The sequence below is a fragment of the Mastomys coucha genome, unplaced genomic scaffold (genome assembly GCF_008632895.1).
Source record: "Mastomys coucha isolate ucsf_1 unplaced genomic scaffold, UCSF_Mcou_1 pScaffold23, whole genome shotgun sequence".
NCBI lineage: Eukaryota > Metazoa > Chordata > Mammalia > Rodentia > Muridae > Mastomys > Mastomys coucha.
In genome coordinates, this window is record NW_022196906.1 from 75,502,955 (window position 1) to 75,517,972 (window position 15,018).

The 15,018-nt window shown below is 34.8% G+C and overlaps 1 long non-coding RNA gene across 1 annotated transcript in view; it reads right to left on the reverse strand.

The window, feature by feature from the left end:
• LOC116073245 overlaps positions 1 to 14,107 on the reverse strand; it is a 29,243-nt gene extending 15,136 nt beyond the window's left edge. Inside the window, exons 1-2 of the long non-coding RNA XR_004111741.1 lie at positions 14,058 to 14,107; positions 7,695 to 7,741 (exon numbers count right to left, since the gene is read on the reverse strand). This is a non-coding gene — a long non-coding RNA (uncharacterized LOC116073245). The remainder of the gene's footprint in view (positions 1 to 7,694; positions 7,742 to 14,057) is intronic.
• Between the last annotated feature and the right edge of the window lie 911 nt (positions 14,108 to 15,018).

Consider the following 15,018-nt stretch of genomic DNA (forward strand, 5'->3'; position numbering starts at 1 on the left):
CTCCCCCCCCCAAAAAAAAAGAAAAAGAAAATAAAATTAGAAAAAAAAATAAAAAATAAAATAAAAAACCCACAAAACTAAAACAATTCCCTGTTCCCTCCACCTCCCCTTGCTCACCACCCCACCCTCTTCTACTTACTGGCCCTGGCATCCCCTTACACTGGGATATATAACCTTCACAGGACAAAGGACCTCTCCTCCCATTGATGATTGACTAGCCCATCCTTCTGCTATACGCATTTTGCTGGAGCCATGAGTCTCCCCATGTGTACTCTTTGGTTGGAGTTTTAGTCTCTGGGAGCTCTGAGGGTACTAGTTAGTTCATATTGTTGTTCCTCCTAAGGGGCTGTAAACCCCTTCATCTCCTTGGGTCCTTTCCCTAGCTCCTTCATTGGGGACCCTGTACTCAGTTCAATGAATGGCTGTGAGCCTCTACTTCTGTATTAGTTGGGTACTGTCAGAGCCTCTCAGGAGACAGCTTCTTGAAGACCAGGACAAGCTGTCAGCTACTGCTTCAGCACTATGCTACAACCTTGCTTACCACCATGATGATAGTAAATTATACCCTGAAACTCTAACCTCATGCACAATTAAACACTTTCTTTTGTATGACTAGCTTTGGTCATGGTGTTTTTTTTCTTCACAGAAATAGAACAGTGACTAAGATAGATATAATACCCAAAAATGTACTTTTTATTCCTTCTTGACAATTCTGAAGATAGAGGTAGAGGTGGCTTTCTTACCATGGAGCTTAATAAATGCTGCATTCAATTTTTATTTTTTTATTATAAACTCAAACCTTCCACCTCTCTCTTAATCCTTTTAATTGTTCTGCTCTGCAGATTCTCTTTGGCACATATAAATATCCTGTCATATTTAGGTTAGATAGTTAACACCAGTGAAGAAATGGTCCAGAAGAGTAACAATGATGCCATGTAGCTCTGATGATTAAATGGCTACAAAGAATTCTTTATTTCTGGAAATTTCCATTTAATATTGTGTCTCACCATGAGAAACTAAAAGCATAGGAAGCAAAGTGTTAAATAAGGCACAGATGTTACTTCATCTCAAAAATTTAGATGGTCTCTGACCACAAGAAGTAAATATATATATATATATATATATATATATATATAGTGTGTGTGTGTGTGTGTGTGTGTGTGTGTGTGTGTGTGTGTGTGTGTGTAGTATATATATTCAAGGGAAAACTTGCAACTCTATGGTGGAGAACTGCACAGCTGCCTCCACAGTGACACATCTCACAGTCCCAGCAATCTACAAAGGCAGATAGCGTAGGTGAGTTAGTTAGAAAGATTTGGGAGATTTTATTTAAATAGGACAGGAGAAAAAAGCCAGTATTACAGCTGCGGATGTTCTTGCTTTCCAAGGCTTCAAACTTTTATGAAAAAGAAAGTAGGAGGAAAGTCCAAAGTAATGGAAAACAAGTGGGTTGATATTGACTTTCTGAGTGGTTTCCTTAATAAAATTTATTTGAAATTTGAAGGTACTTCCTAAATTTCTGTCCTTACTGTGATCATGGAGAATGCCTAAGTACGTGAATTAGGGTGTAGAAATAGTCTATATCAGGTTTCCAAAACATTTCTGTTAAGCTTTTGATCAATATTCATTAAGCTGGCTAAAGTATAAATCTACCTGGAATACTATCAAAACAAGGGACTTATAAAATCATTTATAAATTATGAAAATACTAAAAAGGAAAAAGAAAGTTACTCAAAATTATTAGAGATGATACTACAAACAACAGTCACAGTTACTGATGGGGTAGAGGTGTGGCTAGAGTAGAGCATTTGTTGAACATACACTGGTTCAGTATCTACCCCCTCAGATCAAACCTTTTGAAAGAAGTTTACAATTGATGATTATTTACATCAAAAATGATATCCATGAATACCCACATACTCTCTCTCTCTCTCTCCACATATATATACATATATATGTATATATATTATATTGTATAATATTCCATGTATAATATATATGGTAGTTATTTACCACTAATATTTGATGTAATTTACTAATATAAATTAAAAAGTAACATGTAATGACCCACTCACTGTATATTGGGCATCATCACTTTTGTTATTTTTCTGTTTTTTTTTCCTAAGCGGGAATTTCACTGTATATTCAGGCTGCTACTGCACTTGCTATGTAGCTATGCTGACATCAAATGTGTCACTCTCTTGCCTCAGGCTCCTGAGTACAGGTGTATGCCAATATTCCTGGCAGCTTTGCTTTTAAAACCAGTTTTGTTTCACTTTTATCATGAAATATGCTATGATGAAATTGAATTACTTATATATTATTTTATTTATTTATGTTTATATGTTTTCGTGTTGTACATATATTATGGTACTGTTTCCCTATTTTTTTCTCTGCTTGTTTTTCATTTGTATAAAGGACAACTACTAATTTTTTTTTGAGTTAATTTTGTATTCAGCCACTTTGCTGAAGGTGTTTACCTGTGATTGGATTTCACTGGTAAAATTTTGGGTCACTAATGTATATTACCATATCATCTGCGAATAGTGATACTTTGACTTCTTCCATTCCAATTAGCATCACCTTGTGCATGCACAAGTCTAGTCAAAGCTGTGAAGGACAGAAGGCTCCTTCCCCCATATGGGTTCCAAGGTTTGAACAGAGAACTCCAGACTTCGTAGGAAGTGTCTTTACTCCATGTAACATCGCAATGGTCCCCCTTCTATATTAAATTTCAAGTCATACAAACTTTGAGGATTCCTCCCAAAATTATAAAATATATTACCCAAAAGTAAGGAAAACCCAGCTTGAGTATAACTCAAACTCACAGCTAGTGACCATGCCCCTGGATTGGCCTTTCTTATTAACAATTGTCATTTCAACCTCTCTTGACAATAATAATTTTTTTCTTTTCTTTATTTTGCTCTGCCATTATTTTTGAACCTAAAAGAGACATTTTATTATAACACTGACACTTTCTTAATGGCTAAAAAATTATTTTAAAACACAAAATTGGCTCTTAATCATGTATTTAAATTTTAGATTGCATTGATTTGTCATAAGTGGAAGATTTTACATATGAATAATATATACAACATATATATCTCTAGGCAAAAGGAAATATTTTCATTCAAGTAATATATATCTTACAAATATTACACCCTAACTATGTTTATCTAGAACACTGAATACAGAAAACCTCAAGGAATCAATTATGCTAAATGCAGGGTTTGCAAACCTAACTATGTAATTATCTATTTTGACTAATTAACTATTTCTTCTGAAATAAAGAATCTCAGGTAAGTTTATTTTTTATCAGATTTATTTATTTATTATGGATACAGTGTTTTGCCTGCATGTATGCCTGCAGCCCAGAAGACAGCATCAGATCCCATTACAGATGGTTGTGAGCCACCATGTGGTTGCTGGGAATTGAACTCAGGACCTCTGGAATAGCAGCCAGTGCTCTTAACTGCTAAGTCATCTCTCTAGCCCCTTTAATCCCAGCATTTGAGAGGCAGAGGCGGGCGTATTTCTGAGTTCGAGGCTAGCCTGGTCTACAGAGTGAGTTCCAGGGCTATACAGAGAAACCCCATCTCAAAAAACCCTGTAAAGAAAAAAAGATTATTTTTTATAATTACAAGCAATTCTTATTCAAGGGTGGCTAGCTTGGAACTTGCTATGTAGACCAGGCAGGCCTTGATCTCCTAGAGATGCATTTCCCTTTACCTCCTGAGTGTTGGGATTTAAAGGCCAACTCCACCATGCCTGGCCTTAGATACAAAATACAATAGAAGATAGAAAGGTTAGGAAATGGATAATTTATGAATATTTTAAATGAAGAAAAAGAAATATAGAATTTGACTACTATTTTAAAAGATTATTTTATCTGTCTTTCCTATTCTTTTGATACAGAAAAATGTGTATCGCAAGGCGTCAGACTTCTCACGTCTTTTATGTAAATATGAAGGAATTAAAATGCATGTTAAATAATAATATTGAATATTGAAAATTATAAGCTGTTCTTTAAAAATATCTAATTACCAGTGTTATATAATTAAAGTATATGTAAATATGTAAATGACAAAGCATATGACTGCATGGCAGTGGAATGCAAGAATGAATGCTTAGTGATTCAACTGCTAATATTAATAGATCACCCAAGCATGATTATGGGAACTTTTCCATTTGGTAAAACTGGAGCAAAATTTGAATATTACAGCAGACATCTGTAGAAAAGACAGACACAGCCAACAAAAGACTTCCTTGTTGTTTTATTTGAGAAAAAAAACTAAGCAATTTGATAATAGTAGATGTGACTAAATGAATAACTTTGGAAGAATAGAGAATTGATACCAGTCAATGGTTTTATGTACCCTCCATGTATGTATTAAATATTTAATATACACACCATCAAATGATATGTTAAATTAAGAGCAATTATTATGATATATTTTAAAAATCTAAAATGCTTATTTTGTCGCTGAAATTTTTTTCCTTGGGCTGGGAAGAGTTCTGAACTTACTCAGTAGATAATGAAATCGGATAAAGAATGCAAATAATTTTTAAAATCTGAATCATACCAATGACAATCCAAGGGGCTGAGATAAAACAATACATACAAAAAATGAGAAAGCAAAATGCAGACATTGGATGTTCATGTCACAAATTTATGTTGCTACAGAAGGGTTTAAATTTCACAAACCCACCTATGTCATTTGATAATGTCTTGCTTTGTAAATGCTTAATCATTTTTTTTTTTTAGTGATAAATGCCATTCAAACTATTTTGATACCATCAATTTTTTTCTTTGTCGGAACATGTTGTCCTGCAACTATTTCTTTTCTGGCTCATGTAACATACTGTTTATGAGATTTGTAACATGGCAATGACTGATCATTTTTCACCATGCATCTAAATTTTAGATAATATTCACTCTGACATAAAGTCCAAAGTCTGCTTTCTGCGTCCTCATACTGGAGTCTCCTGATGTTTTGTTTTGTCTTGTTTTCTCAAGGTTTGTCACATTTAGAATATGCCCTGTCACAGTACAACTGATTTGTTCTCATTCTGTGTTTACACTGAAGAACCATTATGTTGAGTAAAAAAAAAGGAAGATCTAAATTCGTGACCTGGTGAATAAAATCACTTTTAGTCAAAATTAACAGGTGAGACATGAGGCTTGGAAGGGCATGTGGAGGTAGAAGCAAATGAATCTCCATGAGATCAAGGCCAGCTTTGTCTTCATAGCATGGTCCAGACTAGCAGGACTTATATAATGATAGCCTGTTTTTAAAAGGAGAAAAGCTCTCACTGGGTGTTATCAGCGTAAGGACTCATCCCTGAGGAACTTAGGGGTCCACTGACACGATGAGCCTATATGGCACTTCTAGCTCCACATAGGACTGTGCATTTACATTTTGATTGCTTGAATGTCACCTGTTTGGTCACAGAAGATATAAAAAGATGCCAAAGCAGCTACTTAACTATCATCATAATTGGGCGTATAATTTAATCTATAATATCATCATGTTTAAATACAGTGAAGGCAAAAAGGGAGTTTGCCTTCTTCCTGGATAGAAAACACAATACATCCAACAAATGTTCAGAGAGCTGTTTTGCAAGCTGAGGTGGAAAAGCAGGTTCATCAAACCTTAATCCTTCAGTGCCTGTGCGAGCCCATTGAGATTGAAGAAGCAGAAAAAAATATGTCATGGCTTCAATCTCCCTTCTTAGCTCAATCAAATCAGACTGAGACTGTATGGTTTCCACCTGAAATATAGTCATGTGTATAAAATAATGAAGGAATCAGGCAGAATGCAAAACTGCAGAGAAGAGGGAGAGCTACTGAGAGCATGCTTGTGTGCACTGCCTGAGGGGGCTTCAGTTTAATTTTTCTGAACAAACAAACAGAACACTGCATCTGCACAGACATTTTTGTGGAACAGCCATATGCAGACTGCTCTACCTTAATTTGAAACCCGACCTTTAAAGATACTACAGATGTCCTTAAGATCTGCAGTTTAAAACTTATCAAAAAAAGGCAAAGTTAGCTAGCTGGGTCCCAGAATCTCCATGAATTTTTGTCTGCATATGCAGAATGGACAAGATATCAGCAGTACAGAAAACTAACTTTTTAACTTAATGATTGCCCTTTCTCAGACTGTGTTCATGTGCTCCTAGATACCCTCTGCTGTCATTTGGCATTGTGAAGCCAAGTGACATCCTCAGTTGTTTCGCTCTGTTGCCTCCTGTATTTCCTCACATCACCCAGCACTCCCCCTCTGGATCTTGAAACAAGATAATATAGGTAATTTACTTGAGAAAATAGCAGAGGTTAAGTAAGGACAGGAGATGATTAAATCTGCCCATAAAAGCTAGACCAAAGGCTTCCATTTCCATACACTTCTCCATCACTGTTTTCAAACACAATTTAGTTTTTCTACCCCTATGAGCCTGATGGCCTCTTATCACTTTCTAATGGACTGTGAGTGTCTAGTGAGTTTAGTTACTGTTCATAGTGAGCCTATGGTGAACATACAATAAAAGAGAGATGGAAAAGCCCAAGTAGAGGCCACAGGCAGAGGAGACTGCTGTCCTTAGTAGCATCCCAGTGATACAGCAGAATTATGAAGGATGATGAAAGGACTGGGACCTCATAACTGACATATCCAAATGGGATCAGGCAAGGAAACATTTTGGGGGATGTTTCTGTCACCTCAAATATAAGGACAGGATTGTTTTAGTTGGTTTTGACCACCACACACTTGACTTTGGTCAATTTTTTTCCCTAAACTTACCATTCCTTTTTATGTGTTAAATCTTTAGCAATTATTATGCTAAACACCAAATAGGAAAATAGTGCTTTTGAAAAATGCTTGATTTTAATCATTTATTTTAGAGAATTAGGTAGTCTAAAGACCAAGTCCCATTTTATAAATGAAAGGGAGAGTAGGATATTGTTGCTATATAGTAAATGAAGAGTTTACTTTCTCAGCTGTTAAAGGAATCACTTTGAGATATATACAGAAAATAATTTATTATGATTATTAAGGTTTTCACTCAGGGAAAATACAGTGACTGATATATTTTATTTTTGAAAGCTATGCTGGCAGAGTGTTTTCCTTTGTCTAGTTGCTCCTGCTTTATTTCTGATTCTTTTGTGCAGAGTAGCATTGTGTTGAAAAACATTGTCTTTGGCTATATTTCTTCAGCATCATGAATAAGACAAAGCTTATTTTCAAAACATGCTTTGCCGTAACTGAGTATACTGTAATTATAGACAAAGGTGGGGTGCTCATGTGGTTAAAATATGTCATTGTGCTTACACAGCACCAATGATATGAGACAGGACTTTCAGCATCTTAGAATCCAAAAATGCTCTTAGAGTATTCCCAGTCTGATTTTAAAGAGTAAGGTCAGAATGAGTTTCACTGGTTAAAGTATCACTTAATATATAAAAACTACTCTGAGAAGTAAGACTCTATACAATGAAAAACAGAGCAGTAACATTCATTTCTTCCCCAAATATGTGATTGTAGGATGCAAATTTTATGACACTATTGTGAGAAATTTTACATGAAATGTTTTCCTTTCTTCTCTTGTGTTCACTGTACCTGAATTTACTTTGAATACTTTTGAGCAACTAGTTACAAGCAGCCACCTTCTTTCTTCAACAGCATTTAATTTGTTACCTGTAATGGAGCGGCATTATCTGGTCTCTGCACAACCTTACTTCTCCCTGTGTGATAAAGAAAACAATTAAACTGTGTTTATAGTGTGGCAATCTGGTTTTGGTACTGTTAATGTGTGCATTAGGTGTGACAAGTTTTATAAGAATGTCTAAATACTTTATAAATATAATCAAAATTTCTTTAACTTGAAGTTATAGTTTCCTCCTTTAAGATATACGCCTCTGGGCCTGTAGTATTAATATATGGCAACTCTTTCTGTTTTTTCTTCTCTCTCTCCTGCTGGGTTCCAGCTTGTGGGTTGCCTCACCATTAGACATGCATGTTATTGCTTTAGCTAAATATTAATATAGGTGTGAAAGAGCTCTTGTCAAAATCCAGAACCACGTGCTGCCCTTTAACATCCACAGATGCCTCTCAGGGAGAAAGACTATCTCCTCTCCATGCAGGCATCTTTGCCTTCTTCACATCAGTTCTCAAGACAGTCTCCACAGAGACAAAACTAGCCAAGTTCAATGCTGCCAACCAAGGGAAACCTTCCATTGTGGCCCCATCCTGCAAATATAACAGCTCGTATCTGTCCTTTGGCATTCTCTAGGATCTGCCCCTCCAACCACTTCATAGAAGGGAAGGAAAGGGGAAATGATGGAATTATGGTACAATCTCAAAGACTAAACTAATTTAAAAATTAAGTAAAATCAAAGTGAGGAATACTGTTTTGAAAGTAGGAGTCTTTATATCCAGAGATAAAATTTAAACTGGATTATTATGAAAACTAAAAAAACAAACAAACAAACAAAAAAAACATAGAATGGATATACTTAGTGTTGTATGGAATAAGGAACATGACCTCAAACACTTGGCGATGCACAGCTAATGAGATAGCAAGTAAATATGAAGCATGATGATGCTGAGTCCATGGGAAGAAGTTGTTAACTCTCCTGAATAGTGAGAGATAACCCATGGAAACCTGGAGTCATCATCACGGTCTTTGGATGACATAGAAGTAATTGATGACCTTGACAAAAATAGTGGTACTTGGAGTGATAAGAAAAGATACTCTACAGCCAGGAATTTGATGACATCACTTGCAAAATGTCTTCTACCAAAGTTGAAATCTGTTAATAAATCCTATGAGTCTAAAACTTATTTGTTGACATTTTTCTCAGTTTGGTTTTCTTATGATACTATTCATTGTTTGTATTCATAATTCTATTTAATTATGGGTATTAATAGTAATAAAAAACCAAACTGACTTCTCTAAACTAGGAGAAAAACCTCAGACTTGTTAGCCTATTGAGTTAAACATTTCACTAGTTAGCTGTAAAAGTCAGAGTTAAGAAGGCAAATGCATTTGAAGACAAATCATATTGGGAGAGAACTGTTTTTTCACATCATGGTTTTATTAGCATGTATATTGATATGTATAGTAGAACACCAAATAGTTATTTTAAAAGATGCTGTGAAGCTATAATATCTGGAGGGGATACTTGTAATTTACTCTTCCAATACTTGGCAGATGGCAAATCTAAGTAAATAATTTTCTTCATTTGGAGAAGAAAATTCATTTCCTTAACAGCATGTTTGCTTTTTAATCAAGCTCAGTTTAAATCTCCCACTTACTCTGACTGGCAGGGTCCCTCTACATCCTACGGATGAAGACCATTGGAAGAGCATCGACATAATGCACAGTGATGCTCTGAGAAATGGATATTTACTGTTTAACTGAGGTAGAGCATCTCAGGTTTCGAGCTCATCATGGTAAGTTAATACTTCTTTAACGGTGGACAAGAGATAAGAGGAAGCCATTGTTTATTAATTCAGCCTGTTAAAACACTCCTGACATACATATGCACAATAAAACCCGCTGTTTCAAATGTTTGCTAGTTTCCTGCTCACAGTGTTCCATCTGTTCAGGAGGGCTCTTGAAGTTCTTTGGCTAAGGGAAAGAGCATTTCAGCACATTTTCTGAAAGTTTCCTTTAAGGTTTTGTGTACTGTATAGTGGTATTCAACACACTATATCGAAACAAGGATTTTACAAACAAAATTCATTTTTTGTCTTTGTCTTTTAAACATCACAGCTTGAAAATTCTCAGAACATAGAAAAATACAACATAAAGTACTTTATGGAAATGAATTGTGTAGGTGGCAAAATACCCCTGCTCCAGGGGGCAGATGACTGCTGTGGACTAGCCAAATATAATTACAATTCATCTCTCAATTATAAATGTTATTTTTCTCAAAGGATTTTGTTTGTAAAGTATTTTTAAATATCTTAAGAACAAACAAACCTATTCAATAGTGAACAATGGCTTTCAAAGTGTGAATTATAGCACTAGGCATATAATCCAAATTAGAGGAAGACGGACAAGGTCTAGTGTTCTCCAGGCATGGATTGTACATATAGTGATTTCTGTTCAATTTAATAAGCAATTTCCTTTTTCTCAAAATAGAACCTATAATTTTAAAACAGGATATGTTTAAATTAAGTCCAAAAAGCATCCATGTAAAACTTAGTGTTCAGTTAGCAAAGATAAATATGCAAAAGCAATTTGACCACTACAATTTCCTTCTCGTTTCCATTGAATTTCTTTTTAAGGTATGTTTTATTTTATTTTGTATGAATTATATACTGTGCTTGTTGTATGTGTACATAGTGTGTGCCTATGAGCATACAGTTGCCCATGCACCTGTGTCTACATGAGGAGGCCAGAAATGTCTTCAAAAAAGTCTTCAGTTATCTTCTTTATCAATTTCCCCTTTATTACCACAAGAAGGAATTCTCACTAAACTTGATGCTGGTTCAGCTAGTCTAGCTATTCAGCAAGTTTTGTGTATCCAACTATCTCTGTTCTCCAATATTAGATTTGGAGAACACAGCCATTCCCATGAAATTCTGTGTTCTGGAACTTTGAACTAAAGTCCATACGCTTGCCTGAGAACTCTTACTCACTAAACCATGTCTCCAGCTCTTCATCCATTTAGTTTCAACAAACACTTTCAAAAAGCTTTTGTAGATCCCCACACTGTCTCTGGGCCTGGTTCCACATATTAAATTTAACAGACAATATAGGGAAGTTGCCTTGGAAAGGTTGTCAGTGTTTCACTGGGATCTATTATTCTTGCCAAATATGCTTATATAATGTAAAAGTTATTGTAAAAAGAATACTATTTCAAAGGTATCGTCAACAAGATGTGACTTTCAAGGCTTTTTCTTATCCATACATCCTTCTTAGTGTTTTTTTTTTTTTTTTCCGAGCCTCTGGCTGTTTGATTGTCTACAATCTCATCTGTGATCCTCTTCAGTGGAAATAATCTAAAGCAGTGAAATAATTAATTATATTTGTTTTCAGCAAGAAGCGATTCATGAAGTCACACTACTATGTCTTTTTGAAATGTCACAGCAAACAAATAGAAAAGGAAAAGTTGTACTTAATTTGTAAACAAGATGCATAGAATTGGTGAAATGTACTCTACTGAGAATAATGATTTATATCAGCAAACATAAAAACATTCTATGCTAAGCAGAAAAGAAACTCTGATCCTTTCATAATGGAAAACCCATGACAGTTTTCTGATAATATGAATATCTCAGCATAAAATTGTATTTTCTTAATTCTTATTTTATTTCCATTTCTTTTAAACAGTTTCCATTTGGGCATTTACTTTTATATATTTGTCCCAAAAGACATGATCTATGATTTACAAATGTTCAGTACCCATGATATCTAAAACTTTTGAAAAGTATCACTAAATTTGTCATATATAAGCAGTCATTTTAGAAGTTAATTAAAATTGCCATATATTGTCAAAATTTTATGTTAATTAAACAAAAATTTGTCATATACACCTGATCTTTAATTAAAAATATAAATAAACATCTAATATAAAAAATATGCTTATTTACTCATGAAAAGAAAGGTAGGTGAATTTTTCTATCAAGTATTAGTATACAGTTGCTGCTGATAATGGGGGATCAGAAGTTACCTCTACAAAAAGTAAATGAACAAGGAATAGAGAGATACCCTAGTGTTTAAGAGTGGATGGCAAACCACTTATAACAACCCAGGTTCAGGAGATCTCACACTATCTTCTGGCCTCCTCAAATACTTGCACTCAGGTGCACATACATAGTCTCATAACATAAAATAAGATGTCTTTTTTTTTTTTTAAGTAGAATAATAAAGGCATTCACTAAGGCTAAAAAATGCAAAGGAAAAAAAGATACCTATTGAAAAATGGCAAGTAGCCTTGTGACTTCCCAGTGGTGAGATGGGGCATAGGAACCCATTCAAAGATAGACCAGGAATTCCTGATGAGAGAATGGCAGATGTAGTCACAGGATAAGCAATCTGTTCTTTAAGTCAGTTAGTGATGCTAATGAGATATGGACTTCTCTAGTATGGATAGTGAATAAGAAGGAGGAGGAGAAGAAGGAGAAGAAGAAGGAGAAGAAGAAGAAGAAGGAGAAGGAGAAGGAGAAGGAGAAGGAGAAGGAGAAAAGGAATAAGAAGAGGAAGATTTTGTTACTCCCAATGTTTTGTAGGGCTGTGAGTGGGTGCCATTCTGAAGGGAATTTGCCGTTTATAACTTAACTACCCTGGGGTCAGTTAGAGTTAGGAAACCTAGAGTTAAACAGCCATGGTCCTTGAGTAGAAGTGGACTGAACAAGGCAGTTAGGGGTTAACAAAAAGGCATGAATCGAGACATACAATAAAGGTCAGGTGACAAGAAACCTAGGTGATGAAAGGTTCAGTGGTAATATCCCTTAACCCTGTCCACCTTTAGCAAGGAGACTGATAACAGTAACCTTATAGCATCATGTAGTACTAATTCTGGGGAGATGAAAATAAACATCTACTCACCCCAGATAGGGAACAAATGGTGGACCAAGGGTAAAGATACCACCAAAATATAACTTGCACCAACTCATTTTATCAGGGTAACTTGCAGGAATTTTGGTAAAGAGTTACTAACAAATACAGGAACTTCTCCAATACAACTTTTTCATCAAAAATCAACCCCAAGATGGGTATCAATTCATGAAAACCAGAAATCCTGATAGATATTCCTGATAAAGATAGCAAAGTTATCTATTAAAATTAGCACAGAACTAAATATATCTCAAGAGAAAGTTGACTAAATCAAAAACTAAAGCAAATGATGATTGCAAAGTCCACAGCACTGAAGAAAGTTTGTAATTATATGGAGATTGAACAATATACTACAAATAACCAGTAGGTCTTTGAAGAAATCAATAAAGAAATGTGAAACTTCCTTCTTAGGATTAAATAAAGTATAAGTACTACTTTTGTGGTATATCAAATACAGTTTTAACAGGCAAGTCTGTAGCTATGAAAGATTATATTGAAAAATCAGAAAGATCTCAAATAAATAACCTGAATAATGCAAGCAATAGACTTAGAAAAATATAAACAAGACATACTTCAAACAAAGTGTTAGAAGGTAATATTAAAGATTAGGTTAGAAACCAAGGAAATAGAATATTTTAGTTAGGTTTTTACTGCTGTGAACAGACAACATGAGCAAGGTAACTCTTATAAAGGACAGCATTTAATTGGAGCTGGCTTACAGGGTCAGAGGTTCAGTCCATTATCATCAAGGAGGAAGCATGGCAGCATCCACACAGGCATGGTGCTGTAAGAGCTGAGAGTTGTTCATCTTTTTATGAAAGCAAACAGGAGAAGACTGGCATTCTCAGGTAGCTAGGGGGAAGCTCTCTAAGCCCATCCCCACAGTGACATGATTCCTCCAAGACCGCACCACCTCAAACAAGGCCATGCCTCCTAACAGGGCCAATCATATTGAAAATACCATAGAGAAAAAAGGAAATAAAACTTAAAAACAACAAGAAATTGAGTTGGTTGTTTGAAACATAATGCACAGAACAGTGAAATCTTTAACAAACTAACTAAAAGAAATATAGATAAGCCAAAAGTTAGTGGAGACAAAAAGAGTTGTTACAACCAACTTCAATGAAACTCAAAGTACCGTTAATTTTAAACCTTGCCTCCCAAATATCTGAAAAAAATTGAAATTTCTTTATGCACGACTGAAAATAATTAAATCAACAAGTTTCAATTGGCTTAATCATACTCCCATTAATGAGACAATACTAAAGTGTTCTTCAAAAGGAAAACCCATGATGAATACAATGCCGAATTCAGTGCCAAATGATGAATCTTGTCACAATTTTAAGGAAAGCTTAATATATATATACTTCTGAAATACTTTCACAAAAATAGAAACAGAAATAATGCTACCAAACTTATTCTCTGAAGTCATGATTACTCTAACTAGGTAAAGATACAAGAAAGATTGAAGACTGTGGTCCGATACATACCTCCAAGTAACTTAGATGTAAAATTTCTGAACAAAGTTTTGCAACTGGAACTTAAGAGAAGATAAGAATTATACATTGACCAACTTGATTTAGTCATAGAGATGTATGGTTATATGTAACTTATGCAAATCAATAAATGTAATATAACATAGAAATAGATTGAAGGGCAGAAAAAAAATCACATGATCTTCTCAGAAGAAAGGGTAATTGACAACATCCAGTAGGCCTTCCTAAGGAAATAAATAAATAAATAACAAAAACAAAATAACAAAAAAAGCACACTAAAGGAGCTAAGAGGAAATGGAAGATATATCAACATAAGAAAAATTATAGACAACTTATAATTTAAGAAATTTTAATTATGATATCATTACATCCCGTCTACCAATTGTTTTCTTATTCCATCGTCTCTCAACTCCCATTTCTAACTCTCAAATTCATGGCCTTTTTTTCCTTTACTATTTTTCTGTGTATGTGTTATATATACACATATGCACACATGCACCCTCATAACTCACACAGATATATAAATGCAATGTATTGGGTTTGTTTAATGCAGCTTTTATGTACATGATTTCCGAGATGACCATTTGCCATTGCATAACTAAGGGTTTCATCCATGGAGAACTGTAACTCTTCCTTTCTCTGCTATGTTTAGTTCTTTTTTCCAAGGATGGGATCCCCTTGAGACGTCCTCCTTTTATATAGCTATGTCTGTTCATGCTGTGTGACTTGTGACTCGTTTAGGCAGCTATATTGTTAAGGTATCATGAATATAGTAGCTTCTCTGTCATTTCTAAGAGACACAACCTCACTGCAGATTTCCTGATATGCTGACTAATATCTTTTTGCTTCCTTTTCTTTAACATTCCCTGAGAGCCTTATGCACAGGAGTTGTTTATCTGTCTGGGCTAGGCATATCATGAATTAGTTTTTTTTTCTGTATTTTGACTAGTTGTGG